General features: G+C 38.3%; 1 long non-coding RNA gene across 2 annotated transcripts; it reads left to right on the forward strand.

The window, feature by feature from the left end:
• Positions 1–437: 437 nt before the first annotated feature.
• Positions 438–16,123, forward strand: LOC311431867. 2 transcript variants are annotated; one of them, XR_014689677.1, is made up of 4 exons: positions 438–734; positions 1,812–1,874; positions 14,615–14,785; positions 15,650–16,123. It is a non-coding gene; the product is annotated as an uncharacterized lncRNA (long non-coding RNA). The 2 variants fall into 2 exon arrangements; XR_014689678.1 differs by lacking the exon at positions 15,650–16,123 and having other exon boundaries at positions 14,615–14,971.
• The last annotated feature ends 637 nt before the right edge of the window (positions 16,124–16,760 follow it).

Here is a 16,760-nt window from a genome sequence, read left to right on the forward strand (position 1 = left end):
CCTCCATAAATCTATGTAGTTACAGAGCAGGGTAATAGAATATCAGATTGGGTGTGGATAACAAAGGCTTCCCTTCAATTAAGCAAGCACTTTGTAATTGCTCTGGTGATCATGACTAAGCTGATTTCAGACCAACTGCCCTCTGTGCTACCAGAGGAGGAAGGGGAATTTTTTCAAGGATCTTTTGGAGAAGCAATAAAATGAACACCAGAGGGACAGATAAAAACTACGCTTCTACTTCTGTCAGTTCCTCCTGCTGTGGTGCTGTGGATTGTGGTGACCATGGAGAGACGTCCTAGCAAATGTGCTCAGCACTTTGTCTTCAGCCCTTGAAGCAAAGCATGCACCACCTGCTCTGGGATTTTGTAATCACCCAGAAAGGGCTCAAGTGTGTCTCTGGTAATTATTGGATCTGCTGGTGGGTGAAGAAGGTCTAGATAAAAGCCTAGATGTACAAAAAGGCAAGGCTTTTTGGTGATAATCTGCAAGCAGTTCCTGATAACATAGTACATCTTAAGAAAAAGAAAGCTGTACAGCCTCCTATAAAAGACTAACTTTAGCAGATTAATATGCAGTGGGTAGGCTGTATCTTCTACCCAGCCAGCTGTGCTTGGTTAGACCTGCGGAGCTTTTCCCTGTTTCTCCTTGTTGACACTAGAAATGGAGGGAAAAGTCTGCCTGTGTTCCTCCCACATCACACAGTGACTATTCAAGGGAGCCTGGAGTTTTGCAAGGTAGGTGTGAATGGCTAGACAGGGCTCTTCCTCATTGCCAGTTTTCTTCCATATATTACTTTCTTGCTATTCCATGTGAAATGGGAAGTTTTCAGGAGAACAGAAAATTCTAGGGGCTATAAGAGCTCAGCAGGTGCTGGAAAGAGTTTTACAGGGAAACTCCTTTAAAGTTGAAAACAAATTTGCTTTGACCTTTTCTGTGCCCTGTTTGTGCTTGTTTGCCACCAGTGTTCATGTTGGTGCAATTTGGGGCTGGGGGGTATAGGAGTGGTCATAGAAAAATAATTAAGTTGGAGTATTTGCGGCAAGGCTTTTCATTAGCATCAGAGAAGTGACTGATTATAAAAGGACCTTAAGGCATCGTGAAAGCAAAACAAAACAGTTAAGTTGTGTCCAGTCAGAACAACTCCAGTAGTGAATTTAACTTGTTACAATCCTTACAAAGCATTCAGTCATTATTAACAAGATGATGTAACAGATAATTTTACATGAGTAAATTTGAGAACTCTGGAGTAAGTGGTTGCCAACAATAGTAACTTTTCTTCCCTATTCTCTGTATATCAAGTGTTATCTTACTGTGCGTTGTCTAGCTACTGAGACAGTCTGATTATGTTAGAGGAGAACTTGTTTGTCCAATCACAGGGGGAAAGAAGGAAGTTATCCCTAGGCCTTCTTGTATTCTGCAGAGTATATTATGAGAATGGTTGAGGTGCTATAGCATGGTATTTTTCAGCCTTTTTTCTCCCAAGACATTTGTGAAACATTTAAGTTTTTATTGTGTTGGAAAATATACTGCAGAATATACCTACGTGACTTACTCTGAATAAGAAACATGTCATTTTTCAGTGGAAAAAAGCTGTATACTTGCTTGCAAACTTTGTCTTGAACAAGCACCGGGAAATTTTGTTCTGTGTAACAATTCAATAGTATTTCCCTGAAAATCCTCTTCATCGGAGGTAGATTCGTATATTTCTGCAGTCGTTTCTAGGCTGATATAGTTTAATTCAAGAGCAAGGTTGTATTTGAAGGTATTTTATAGAAAATCTATTTCAAAACTCAATTTTTTTTAACTTTTAGAATCCAGAAAACAAATAACTAGCTGTTAAGGAGTATGTCTGGCAGGTACCAGCGAGTTAGAAGGTAATGTGACATTCACATGAACTTCCTGTAGATAACTGAGTTTTACAGCAAATCCTATAATTCTCTGCTGTTATCCATCTCAAATATTGCAATTATTGCAAATATGACTTGGATATTTCATGAGGCATTAATCATCTTTATCAGATATTTGGCTTCAGAATTTATTTTGTAATGTTGTTTACTTTGTTACTCAGAGATGAGTTATTACGGAACACTGATGTTGGCCATGGGAAAAGGCTAAAAGTAGGGAAAAGGTTTTATCCTTTACATTAAGAAGCAAATGTAAAATGCTTATGTGTTTAGGTGAGCGCTTTCAGAGGCAGCTATGCCTGTTCATTGCTATCAGGCAGTGAATAACGGTTCCATGGTCTCCTGCTTAATTGGGGTTTCCATCCAATTCTGCTTTTCTAGGCCTACCAAAGCCAGCACATCTGCAAAACATGAATTCATTGGGAAAAGCAAGCCCATCAGATGACCTTTCTTAAAAATGAAACAACAATAATAGCAAAATCAACAACTCATTGTTTGTGTTTATTATTATTGTTATTATTTCATTTATTATTTTATTTATTTATGCATCTAGTGGTGTGTGTATATGTCCTTATGAAAGTTGCTTAATCAAAAACCAGGGAATCCAAGCCCTGCACTTCACTGAAGGCATATGCAGTACAAATCCCAGTAGATGTCTCCTCCCTGGCTGCACCTGTGAGGCTGCTTGATTGAATTTAATGATGCTGTCCATGGTTGGCAAATAGTTGCCAAAAGCATCTGATAGGCTCTTCTGAAAGTCTGCTCTGTAAGGCTGGCTTTCTGTAACTAATGTTGGGTTAGGCTACTATATAGCTTCTGTGTAAGATGGTATCACAAATACTAATTTTCCAGGTTAAAAACAACTTAATTCTCTGCTGAACAATTTATACAACATGGGGAGGTGTTCAGATTTCTCCCCAGATACCCTGATTTAAACCTGCAGTTCAGCATGCTACTTACATCTGAGTAATATCTCTAGCCACTTGGGGGTGGACTGACCCCTTGAGTTTTGCTGTGATGGGGTAGATGGGCATATTACAGCCTGGTTATATTTAAGTGTTTTTAATCTAGTGGTCATGGCTGAGATGTCCAGCAGTGAATTGAACTATGGAAAAAGAGTTTATCCTCCACAGCTGTGTAGTCCTTGGGCAATGTATGGAAACCATAAGCTAGACAGTGAAACAGAGTCAGACCTTCTTTACTGATGTTTTTTCAGATTGTGCTCCCCCTGCCCCAAGGTTGCTATGAATGAACCTCTGAGAAAAATAATTCCCAAGCAGTTCCCACATAAACTGAAAATAAAAGGAGCCATTGCTCCAGTCCTGTGGAGATAAGTTATTCTCCTGTGTAACTGGCACAGGCTAGCACGCCAAAGTGTTTTAAAGTTGTCTTGTGGTTATGACTGTTGTTTAACTGTGAATACAATTCTTTCTAATTTTTAATCAATTTTATCTGATTTTATTGATATTTCAGAGCATAGGAGCAGGCACAGAGAAGTGAGAAGCATGTGATCTACAGTACTGAGCATTTTATCACCTTAAAGTAAAAGTAATGATTTTCTGTAGATTTTTTTTGGCTTCAGATTCAGATGTCTTCCCATTAAAGAATTCTCTGTTTCTCAGTTCCCTTCCCTTCTTGGCTTGTTTTTAAAATAAAGGCAACGGCACGCATAAGCAGCTCATTGCTGAAGGATCCTTACGGCTGCTGTAATAACTCTGTATTATTAAGAAAATGAGACCAGCCTTGACAGTTAGCCTTGGAAAATACACAGGAAGCAGAAAGAGAAAGGCAAGGGCTAATCACTACTGGTCTTTTTTGTATGGCATGAGCTGGTCCTGCAAATCTGCGTCCATCTTATATGCAAAATGCATCTATGTGCAAGTGAATCTTACGTTATTCACTTGATAGTGGAGCTCAGATCTTAGTGGGTTAAAATCTTAGCTAATTATTATAGAAATCATCTTATTCAGGGTTTGTAGAAGTGAAGAGATGAGAAGAAAGTTCTTTTTAAAGAGGTTTTTTTTTTTTTTTTTTTTTTTTTTTTATGTTATAGCACAAAACTTCTGCAGTACCAGGAAAGATCCTTCTGAATGGTGAGCTGGAGTCTGGGGTTGAAGGAAATCTTCTGTCTATCATCTCTGGTACTGCCATTTTTTTTTTTTTTTTTTTTTTTTTTTTTTTTTTTTGCTTTAGGGTAGGAGTGTCTCTTTCAGAATAATTTAGTTGAAATGAGAATTATTGTAAAATCATTATGATTTTAGCATGTTGGCTGCATAAATCTCTGTTTTAGAGGACTGGGAGACTAAGCCAGCAATCTGGGAATAATTTACTGTAGGAAACAATATAGTTCTTTTGACTATACATGCTTAGTGTCCTGCATTCAGGGATGATGAAGTAATTTCTAATGCCCACAAATAGAGGTACATGTCTAAAGGAGGACTAGCTTTTGCAAGAAAACTTCATATCAAAGAGACTCAGACCATGTAGAAATGAGTTCAAAGTAGCAGATATGGAAATAGAGTGTGGAGTCTGTCTGCAAAATGGAAATAACAAACACCTATAATGGCCTAATTTGGAAATGTTATGGTGTAATGGTCTAATTTGGAAATATTAAAATGGAAATAACAAAGACCTATAAATTTATCTATTTAATAAAATACTTAGGACTAAGATGAAAGGTGTTATAGAGGATGATATTGTTTTTGCTTTCTTGTTTATAAGAGCAGAGAGAGAACAAGTGGGTGTGGTGGTATATATCATCATTAGATAAATGGTCCTTTTCATTCATTTTCTTGCTGTTCCTCAATTTCCAAATTATGTTGCATTTTCATGAAACATTGTCTTGCTTCTTTAGGCTGCTTCTTACCACCTCTCTCTCCAACTTATCAAATGTTTTCAAGAGTTCTCCATGCAATATTGCTGAAATGTCAGAAACTTCTGTCAGTGATTATCACAAACCAACTATGAAAATTCAAACCTTGAAAGGTGGATAACTATTCCAGGGAAATTCCTGAAAAAAATCCAAACTTAAACTGGCAATTCCTGTCCCTAACAGTGTACAGACTTGGGCACAATGTTGTTATAAGCTAGATCTACAACTGCCCATTTCCTAGTCAGCTCCTTGTAAAATAACCCATCTATGTGAAAACATTAATTTCTACACCTGGTCTCTCTTCTGCTGGTGTTAAAAGAGAGATTAGTAGGAGTGGTTTGCAAATCGATTTTTGAAGATTTATTCAGCAGGAAATAGTGAGCAAAGCTTGCTGAATTGGACCAGCCATTCACAGATTACTGTGTATAGAAAGGCTAGAAGGGAACTTTTGATTTTCTAATCTAAACTCAAGCACGAAATAAAATGTCACCTAAGGTTTCCTGCAGGCTATTCTCTGATTTGTGGTTGAACAAAGACTTTTAAACTAAAACAATGCTTAGCTACAGAGTTGTGTATAAAATCTGAATTTGATCTTCCATTCTAGTCTCTAACTCATCAAGCTATAGGCATCAGAAGTCTTAAAAGTGTAGAAGGTGTCTTGGCATCTGTGTGCTCACACGGTTGTATTGCAGCTACTGGAACATCATTACATCTAACCCAACCCGTTCAGCTCTCCTGAAGGACGTGAGCAGCAACGCCCCCAAAAGGGCTTTGTACCTGTAGACTTCATTACAAAAGAGTTGCCTAAACAGAACTAAGATTCATATGTACTTTTATTCCAGGGTCCAGCACTATGTGTCACTTAATGGTATAATCATTTGCTAAATTTTCATTGCTATTTTTAATCATTGAAATAAGGTGTTACCGATAAATAAAATTTTCCAATAAAATTATTTTTTCTTTTGAAATCTTCCAATTGGAAAGTTGAAATTGGATGCATCAACAGGAATGAGCATAGGTTGTTATAATAAAAATGAACACCAATTCAGGCCAGTTTTGGTGGTTTCCAGCTGGCTCTGTTCAACAGCTATGTGTTGTAGTAATTAAGTATTGTGAGAAATTAAATTCTATGAAAATGTCACCCATTTCTGACTGAAAGAAAATGCCAGGTATTTTATAGGGCTGAAAGTGTGAAATTTCCTTACAATAGCAGCATAAACAGGAGAGAACAAAAAAAAAGAAAAAAAAAAAAAAATTCTTCCTCTTAAATGGAAAATTCCACATGTAATTTCAGGAGACCGTAGAGCATAGGTAAATTTGCCAGATTTTTATGTCATCTTGGAAAATTTCTTGTTCCCATTCTCTGGTTTCTGAATTTGAAATCTTTCAGATACACTGTTCCACATGCACAGAAACATCTTATTTTTAAGATGTTTATTACAAACTGTGATTATTTTTTTTTCTCCTGCTTCTTGTCCTATTGAATTCATTGCTCTTTAGGAATCTGATTTCCCTGCACAGAAATGTCTGATGATTGATTCTGTATTGGGACACTTAAATAGTTATGGAGATATGAGACTTGCCAGAAAGAGGTAGGTATTGCTGAAAAGTGTTTCTCCCCTTTGAGTCAGAATCAAACTAATAATTCAACAAATCAATTTATTATTCTCCCCTTGGAAGTAAAAGAAGTCTATGTTTAAATCTGGGTAGATAGGGTGGAGTGCCCTTCAGGTATGAATGACTTAGCTCTCAGAGTTTCAAAGGACTCTAGACATCTTGCATGACAAAATGATGAAAGAGGTATTATCACACCAGCATTGGGGCTAACAAGATGATTATGCATGAAAGACCCGTGAAAGTTATTGCTTCTTTCCTCCTCTCCTCCAGACTCCTCCTCCTTCATATAGCAACTGAAGATCACCTGCACAACTCTGTGACTTGTTGTTGTTGTTGTTTGTTTGTTTGTTTGTTTTGATTTATTTTTATGCTTGGTGGAAAAGTAAAAGGAGGAAGAAACTCTTTGGCCTGCTAAGGGCCATTTCTGCCTGTTGCTGATTTTTGGTTTCAAAATCCCACTTGCAAAATTGTGGTATCTGGCTCCTGCTTTTAAGCTCATGCTGAGCCTGTGTCCCTTCAAATATATTCTGCCTAGTGAAAGCTAACTATCAAAGAGCAAATCCTTAGTGGAACTGGATGGTTTGCATTTGTTTTGAAGTTTTTTCATCTTGAGGTCTACAGTGGCCGTTGCTGGCCAGAGTGTTTTTTTTTTGTTTGTTTGTTTGTTTGTTTGTTTTTCTTCTATTTTCTTTATGTTTCTAATCCTATATTAAGATACACCTTGGTATGTTACTTAAGTTGTCTTATCCTGATTGCGGGTTAATTATGTCTGGGGGTTACGGAATCTGTTGCCCAACAGTACTTCAAACTGTTGACGTTTAAAAGCAGATTGAATAAATTAAAATGCTTGCTACAGCTATTAACTGAATTCTGTCCTTAATTACTGAGGCATTATTACAAAATTATTTGCCAAAAAATTAAGGAAGTTCCCTCTCCCCAGATCTCTTTTACAATAAAAGTAGCCACACTGAGAACCAGACACAGAAGGAGGTTTGGTGGGCTGCACTGGAGTTAGAAGGATGTGATGGTAGCTCTTGTTACCAACAGGATGCATGCTTGCTTAAAACACTTACGCATATGAAGATGTAGGACATCTTCTTATCGTTACATATTCCCCAGCAACTAAGAAGACCAGCATGACTGTGGCCAAAGTATTCACATTCACACATTCATCCTTTCCCTACTCCTTTAAGGAACAGCAAATAACATGATCAAATGACTTTCCACTAAACTCTGTGGTAACAGCTGAAGACCTGCTTGCTTCTTTGAAGAGGTCCTGAGTGTGTGCAAGTGGCCAGCAAGATTTTTCACTCCCACGGACTACTTGGTTATCTTCCCTAACCCTTCTGCAGGAACCCCTTTCACTCTTTCCTTGAGACATTGGTGTTTCTTGGCTTTGTGCAAGTGGAAATATGAGTTGGAAACTGGCACAGCATGATGGTTTCTCTTCTCTGCAAGATCTTTCTTTCCTGAAGGATATATCTAAACAGATTGTGACCTATTGGCCAAACAAGTGTTTACCTGTGCAGCAGAGAGCTCTGTCACTGTCTACACTGTAGAGGGAGGGCATGTACAGCTGCCAGGTAGCACTGCTTCATATCATTGGGCTATTTATGTTGTACCGGGCTGTTAAAGTGACAGCCATGGCTAACTTTGCCCCTATAACAATCTGTCTGACTAGCACATTCAAGGGCATTTATTTTGTGCTTTTAGCTTAAAGCACATTCTCAAATCTCTAGGACTTTCAGCAGACTGTCTAAAAGGTCTAGGGTTTCTTATCATACAGCCTTTATAAAACAGTGTAGTCAAATAAAAAGCTCACAACACATCCACGGTGAAAGTGGCATGCACAGAGTGAATACAAAATGAACATTGACCTGGACTATATATAACCTCTTCTACTATGTGATTTTTGCAATGGTTTGTATAGAATATGGACAGAATTATTTCCTATCCCTGCTGTTAAAGAGGTAGCATGATAACATGAGAATATGTATAACATACACATATCAGCTTTTGTGAGAGTTAGAATGAAGCACACTGGAAAAGGAAAGATCTATGTTTTATTTCCATTCTGGTGAGAGTCTCTGTTCTGTGAGAATAAATGGCACCATGAACACAGAGGTGCACAAAAATCCTAATCTTGCTTTTTAGTAGAACTATGTAAGAAAAAGCAGTTATCACAGACATCGCTAAAAGTTGTGAGAGATGTGAGCAGTGGCAAAAGTTTAATGTAACAGCACTGAAGAGGCATTTTCAAAGACAGAAAAAAAACAAATAACAACAACCTCGCATAGTGTTCAGAATCAGCTGCAAGTAGTTAGTGGAGAGAAATAAAAATCTAACAGCAGGTTAATATCCACAACTCCTGGTGCAGTCAAGTGCATTAATCTTGTTAAGCACCTTTAATAAGTTACCATTTATTTAAGGGTTCTAAGACACCCATAGGTTTTAAGTTTCTGTCTTTGTATTGATAGAAATGCATGCAAAATGCAGCTCTCCAGCAGATGATTGAGATAAAAGACAGGTTACATTTGCCCAGTGTGAGAGGCAGAAATGGCTCAGAGCTCTGTTTTTGACTGTTAATGAACAGGATTATAATTCTGTCATCTAGTTCTAGTAGACATGAAATATTCCCAATCCAAGATGGCCTTAGGCTCTGCACTGTACATGTTCAATAACATGATCTATGCAGATATAACAGTTTAGCATTAAAAAAAAAAAATACACTTTTGCAAAATACTGTTTCATTGTACTGTATGATGCTGAAGACTGACCTGATTTCTGCCAAGGAAAGATTTTTACATAGCAAGTTTCAATCCTTCAAGCCACTGAAGTTTTCAAGTGTGGTACACCAGACCTGTCAGAGGTAATCGGAAAATATTAAAAAATGAACTATCGATGGCTAGTTTTAGTGAACTCCTGACCAGGAGTGCTTGCTGGTCATATTCACCAAATATTCAGTTGTGATAAAGTGGGGCATCCAGTCCATGTAATCCTTTCAACCTAACCCTTTCTGTCTCTTCTCCAAAGTCTCTCTGAATATGCCAAAAATATTTAATACCAGAATGATGTCTAGTTCTCTGTCTTCAGAACAATACCATGCTAAAAAATATGACTTCAGGCACTGCCCACCTACCATTCAGATAAATTTTGATAAATGCCAGGATTAGTAAATAACCAGAATTGTTCATTTTTACAGGAAAAAAATTAGAGGGTATTGAAAGGCAGAAATTATCAAAAAGAAAGGGTCTATCTAGGAATTCAGGTGACAGGACAGTATATATTAGACAAAAGACTGGGAAGGAGCAAGTGAAGGGAGTGGGATTAAAAGGCATGAAGAGGAATGGGATGAGGGAAAGAAAAAGAAGCAGCAGATAAATAGTGAGATGTCCAAGGATACCCAGAAGTTCTTCCATAGTTCTGATTTTTGAAAAAGCCTTTCTGGTGCTGACCATCAGCTAGATTTTTTGATATACTAATTTTCTGAGAAATGTCTTTTGTTCTATATGCAGTCCTACTAGAAGATGGGTCTGGCATTTTTAGCTGACCTTTTCTTTGTAACTTGGGTGGAACCATTAGTTATAACCTTATGACTCTCAGGGCAAGCCCAGCACAGAAAATCAGTAATAAAGTCTAAGACACACGGAGAAAGGATTAGATTGGCACATCCACAGCTTCTTCCCTCTGTTACTGTTAATAGTTTTACCCTAACAAATTATGATGCATCTTTTTTTTTTTCTTTTTTTTTTTTTTTTTTTTCATATCAACAGTAGCCAAGAAACAGTAACCCTGGTAACTTCATCTAATTCAATATTTTGCTTTTTTTCTAACTTAAAAAAAACAACACAACACTCAACGACATGTTGAAACATGGAAGGGGTGACTGTACAATGAAGCCTAAGGCTAGCCTTTGTGGGCAAGCATTAGTTTAATCACAGTGAGACAGATTAGGAGAGAAAAAAATCTAATTGGACATGTTTTATTCAGTAATTTTGTTTTGTTTTTAGAAAAGGGTTTCAGGCAAAAAGATAATGACAGCAATTTATTCAGTTCGTCCAATGAAATCTCACAGATGGTATTAATAGACTGAAGCGATGTTTACATGTGTAGTTGGATGTATAGTTTCCTATGGAGACAAGCTCATTAGGTCAAGATTGTATGTCACTAGTTATTCTCCACCTAGATGCAGGCTACTGAGCTGGTTATTGCAAAAGCACAGGACTTGCATAATTGATAACGTGGGCTGGAATTTCTTCAGCAAACTGCCTCTTCCTTGCGGGGAGAGGGGAACAGACAAGCTCTGGTTTGTCAAAACCAGAATAACTTTTGAGAAATCTTCAGTTTACATTTGTTTCTTATTTAAAGAATGTTTTGGAAAAGTTCTGAGGTTGTCAAAATTACCCAGTAGAATATTTTCAGGAAATTATTTTGTTGTAAATTTAAACTAAACTCCTACCTATATAGACCAACAATAACAAAATAAATCATACCTGAGATGAGAAAATAAAAATATATTGATTGACTTCAATTGGGGTGGGGGTAGAGTGTTCAATTTCTGCTTTTATTTCCCCACACACACCTCCACTTTGGCTTTTCAATCCATAAAAATTGTTGATATTCACCCTCAATATGGAATAGGAAAAACCCCCCAATATGGAAAAAGATACATCTTAACTTTCTTGAATTTTTAGGAAAAAAAAAAATCCTGGACTCTAGTAGTCAGGGCAGGAAACTTGTTTTCTGTATGTAGCAATGCAATGTATGTAAAATATGCATATCTTTCACAATGTAGCCCATTCTGGCATGTGGCCAATCTGTAGATGCCTATCAGACATAAGCTTGGGAAGAAATAGATGAGGAAATTTTATGCAGTCACATTGTCTCTTAGTTATGTATTTTTTCTTGTCATGTTTAGTGATTCTTGTATTAACTGAAGATGTACTTGCTTGCTCAGTGGATGAAAAGGAGTAGCCCTGTTTCCACACAGGATTGCACTGTTCTAGCCAGTATATCTTTTCTAGGACTTGGCAAGCAATTAGAGCTATCTATGTTTAGATGAACCTCATAAAATTTCTGGATTTGCAGAGCCAAATGCACATGCCAGCAGTGCTTGTACAACACCTCACAGCTGTACACCCAGGGAACTTGTGCGGCAGCAAGTACTTCAGCAATTTCACTTTGTGCGACAACTCCTTATGCAGAGAACCCTGAGGATTGAAGTTCAGTGTTAGAACTGGTCCAAAAACATCCACTGAAATGCATGCACAAGCCCCAGTGTTTTGAGTAACCAGCTTATGAGTAATTGGGCTGAAAGCCTGCCGAGTCTCCCTGGAGCAGGGTGTCTTGGTGGATGGCTGCAGCAGCTCCTTGAAAATGGTGCTAAGAGCATTCCTTATAGTGTAGAGTTGAAAACCTGGGGTGTTTCCAATTAACATTGATCTCTGGTACAATAGACTTTCACGTATGTCATTTCCAGCTGGAGCAGCTGCAAATTACTGTGAAGACAATATACACTTCTGATTGACTAGGAAGTCATATTCATGTACTAGCAGTGGTGCACAGGGTCGTTCATGCAGACAGCCCACAGCCATTCTACATGTGAAAACATAAAGAGATGCTGAAGTACTTCTCAGCTGTTTTATCCAAATACACCTACTTTTATGTCCAGAGACACACAGGTGTGCATGCTTTCACTACTGCAGTGCCCTCCATTTGTTTCTTTGGGGTGGGAATCAAAGTGCACAGGCCAGAAGAGAGCGGCAGGTGAGGGGGGGACCACAGGGGTGGTGAGGGATGCTTCATGCCAGTCCCCTGCCTCATAGCATAGTATCAGAGTCAACAAAATTTCCTTTATTTTTTTTTTTCCCCTTCCAACTGTCTGGTTTTCCAGCAGAAACCTTTGTTAGCTGCCAAATGGAGATTCTTCTGCTTTGGGCTACTAAATATTATTCTCTCTACTTTTATGCTAGTTTTCAAGGCTGTCTAGTTTTCCCTGTATAAATTATACATAAATATTTCCCTCTATATATTCTCAAATTTCCTTTAGGTTGATGATGCTGCTCAATTTTTCCTTTCAGCACTGTATACTGCTACATCCCCTTTTTGCCAGCTGCTTAGTTGCTTTATAGTTTCTGATAATCCATATCTTCTCCAGCTTAAAAATGTAAGCTCCTATGTGCCGTTATATCAGATGCCTTAGAAGACTTGACACAAACCTGCCACGTTTAAGGAAGAGAAGAAAATCATTGCTCAGAGAAAGATTAGGAGTCAGTCTCCTGTGGCACCTTTTTAATAAACCCAAGGTACATCTTATGTTATTTTCTGTCTGCTTCTGTGTGTTTGCATACAACAGCAGTCAGCCTTACCAGTCTGTAATAGCCATCAAATTTCTCCTTTCACTTTTCTTAACTATAGCCATAATACTTGCTTTTCTCCACTCATATGGCATTACTCTTTTCCCCATCATAGACCTACAGTATGGTGGAGGAACTTAAAAGTCTGAAAATCCAAGATAGCTCACATCCTGCAGGAGTTCCCTATGTGAACTTTCAAAATGATCAGAAGGAGTGTGTTCTACAATCCCTTCATAGGATCAGGTTTTACATGAATAGTCTATCAAGCTAGTGATTGCACCAGTGGTTTTTTTTTTTTTTTTTTTTTTTTGTGCATTAATAGTTCCCTACACAAAGTCAGCAAAAATTCATCTGTCCAAGTTTATTTAAAAAGCATACAAAACAGAGGGACTTAAGAGTTGGGGAATGTTATTAGCCATGGTCTTGGTATCTGTAGGTTGCATACTGTGTCAGCAAACTGGAAATAATGCACCTTTAATAGCTTACTAAGTAAACACTATTAGAGTATCAAATAGAAGTTAAAAAAAAAAAAAAAAAAAAGTTAAGGAGAGGTTACTGTAATCCATTGTCAGGACTCAGGATTTATGTGGGAATTACTCGGTACAGAAGTGTGAGAACATTAATGAATAAAAACTGCAGGAAGCGTGGTGACCCAGCCAGCAGGCACTCTAGGTGCTGGGGTGGCAGCCTGAGCCCCTTGGGCACAGCCGTGGCTCTGGACATGTGGATATGCACAGTACTAGCTAGAAGCAAAGTGCACGTGGATTGCTATATATCATCAGTTCGCTGTTGTTGATGCTGCAGATCAAATCATCATTTATTTGACTAAAGGATGTTTAACATGATGAAATAGGCCCTAATTATAATGTGCTGAAAGAGTCGATGAAAAATTGTCTGCTCTCTGCTTTTAATTTAGCTGGAGGCATTGGAAAAGAAATCCAGGGGGTGGAAAGAATTTCTTCAGTCACAGTAATGGTTTCATACATGTTCTCCAGAAAACTTCCTTGTCTTTCCTTGGTGGTTCAGGCTATGTCCCAGCACAGAACAGAAACACGTGCTTGACCTTGGCTATATGATAAGTCCCAGAGAGAGCAGAGAAGAACTTGAAAATAAGCCTATGTTTGTATGTACTTTGGCTGAGTTTGGAGCTACGTAGGTTCCGGTACAAAATTTTGTAGTCAGTTGTTTAAATTGTGTGTCAGGCAGACCTAGATCAGGTTGGCTCCTTTTTGTCCATTTTTTTTTTTTTTTTTTTCCCCCAGGCAGCAATTTCCAGATAAATGTAATGCTCGAGCAATGCTGTCTTATGCCTGGACTGTTTGTTGTCTGCTCCATGAGGTCATGTATCAGTGTGTATACCATAAAACTGTACAGGGCTATCTCTGTTTTCTTTATCATTATTTTCCTCAGAGCCACGTCCTCTTGCCTGTGTAGTTTGTTGTCCTCTCTCACTTCATTTACTTTTGATGTTGTCAAAGTCCTTGTAGCTTCCCTGTGTTCGTTGTTGTGTATTTGGTGTCTTAGCTCTTATAATGTTCCTTCCAGGCTAGTGCTGACGATCTGTGTAATATACAGATGATTTCCTCTGCTAGGTCATAAATCGCATCCTTCCTCTCTGAGGACTGATTCCGACTGTGTGCTCAGTCACAGCAATTGGGAAGGCGGGTGAGAGTATGAGAGAAGCCACCCTGGTTTCCATGGGTCTCTTCACAGGGCAAAACTAAATTGCTTCAGGGTGGGTCTGGAGGTGCCACAACAGGGCTCAGCCTCACATAGTCACTGCCCATGACTTTACTCCGGAGCCACTTTCTCCATGGCTTGGTACCAAGTCTCCGAGAGCTCAGCTAAAAATGCTTTCCCCACAGGCTCTGGAGCAGTGTTGATGCCAGCGGCTTGGTGGAGGGAGGACTGAGGAGAAGGTGGGTTGCTGAGCCAGAGGGCAGGAAGAGAGAGAAACGGGTTGGAGGCACAGACCGATCCAGGAAAACGTGGGGACTTTCCACCAGAAAACTGGCATCTCACCAGGCGATCCTCAGGTCTGCTGGGAGAGGATATTGCTGTTTCCATTCTTGCTGCAGGGAGCTTTGGCTCCCAGGTATAGCTAGATCGCTTCCAGAGTTGTTATTGCAAAGTAGTGTTCATATGAACTGGTCTGGGAGGCAAAAAAATAAAACCCCTTCAGCTGGGTATGTGACCTGTGGTGAAGTTTAATCAGCTTTGCGAGGTATATTTTGTATCCTACTGTTTCAAATAAATAAATAAAGCTTCATGTAAAAATTAGGCATTTGAAAAGACCCTCCAGCCAGGCTTTTTTTTTTTTTTTTTTCAGTATTCCTTCTATTTATAACTTTTTGTGAGAAATGGCCACTGTTTTGCCAAGCATTCATTAGAGCTTTTAATTATGCATACTGGCATTTTATGCAATTTGTTGGTTAACTCTTAGCAGACATTTCTGATAATTCAGAGGGATGGATGCTGACTGAATGCATCTGATCTGGGTGTCTATGAACATGCACTGTAGCATCCTATTTTACTTTTCTTTCTTTATGAGATTAGGACAGAAATTAAATGCAAATAAGACAATACTGACAACTTTGTTTGAGCAAAGTTGGTCGCAGAAGGATCATGTGAAATTTGAGTTATCAGTCTGAACATGGGACAACTTTCCTAAATATTGTTGGCTTCTTTGGGCTTCTTTCTATGAAGAAAGTTATGATATACACATAATATAAAATAATAATATATAAAATAACAATTATATAAAATAAAAATATATAATATAAAATAACAATTTTAAGAATATAAACTATTCAGAAGAAGCCCATAAAGAACATATTACACTCTCTTGCTTCTTTTCTAGATATCTGAAGGATTTTTTGTGCTACTTGTGTTCTCTGCAGTTGCTGTGCTCTGTACCTCTCCTCCTAGAGTTGTGTGCCCGCAGCAAGCACTCGGTGTTTATGCAGATGGAGCAAACTGATCACAGAGCAGCGTCTGCTCCACAAGGACACTGACCAGGGTCAGATCCTCTGGTTTATGTGCAAGCCAATACAGGTGTTCCTATGGCAATATCTGGGGGCATTTCGCCTGTAAACTTGGGTAGCATGCCAAGCATTTGCAGTCACTTAGTCTCTCTCTCTCTTCCCCCTTAGGTGTATATTCTCTTGAATGCTCATGTTATTCCTATATATTTACAGTAACTATTAAATGTAGCCATTATTAGCCTCTGAAAATGATCTGCCATTTGCGAACTGGGTATGGAACTTCAACCACTTTCATGTTCTGCTTATAAAATATATCATTACAAGGTGCTTTCCTGAAATGTCTTCTCTCTGAAAATTTCAGTCTGTGGTTAATCTTGCTCAGAGCTCCAGCACTGTTATTTCAAGTTCAGCCTGCAGTTTATTATAACTCCGCAATCCTTTTTTGAAGAACTGCTAACCAATTATTCTCCATCCTATGACTGTAGAGTTGCATATTTGTGCCAAAACCATAATACTTTGTTCTTGTCTCTACTAAATTGAATACTGTTTTTGCAGACCATTTCTCCAATTTTCCTACAGGCGTGCATATTAATAAGAATAAAGTTGTGCCTCTAAATCAGCCTTAACCAAGCCATTTAATGAAGGTCAGGGTTGTTTAAAATGAAGTCACAGGAGTCCAAAGGGGTGAATAGATGCAGATGGTGAGAGGAGAGCTGTAATATAGCAGCTAAAATCATAACAGTTAAAGCTGTGAAAACGTGAGCTCTAGGAATATTGTTTGTATTGTTGCACAGTTCCATAAGTAAATCAGAAGTGTGTCACTATACCAATACATGTAATTTTAAGTCCTTTTGTGCTAATAATCCAAATAACCAAAATTAAGTCATTTTGCAGAATGTGGTTTCTCAAAATGACCAGCATGCATAATTATGTCTTTATGTAGGTGCATACTAACATGCATTTTCTTTAACAGTGCCTTTATTCAGGTTTGTTCCATAATTCCCATTCTTCATTGTATATACACGTG

Source organism: Aythya ferina, assembly GCF_964211825.1.
Source record: "Aythya ferina genome assembly, chromosome: 2".
NCBI classification, from domain to species: Eukaryota; Metazoa; Chordata; class Aves; order Anseriformes; family Anatidae; genus Aythya; species Aythya ferina.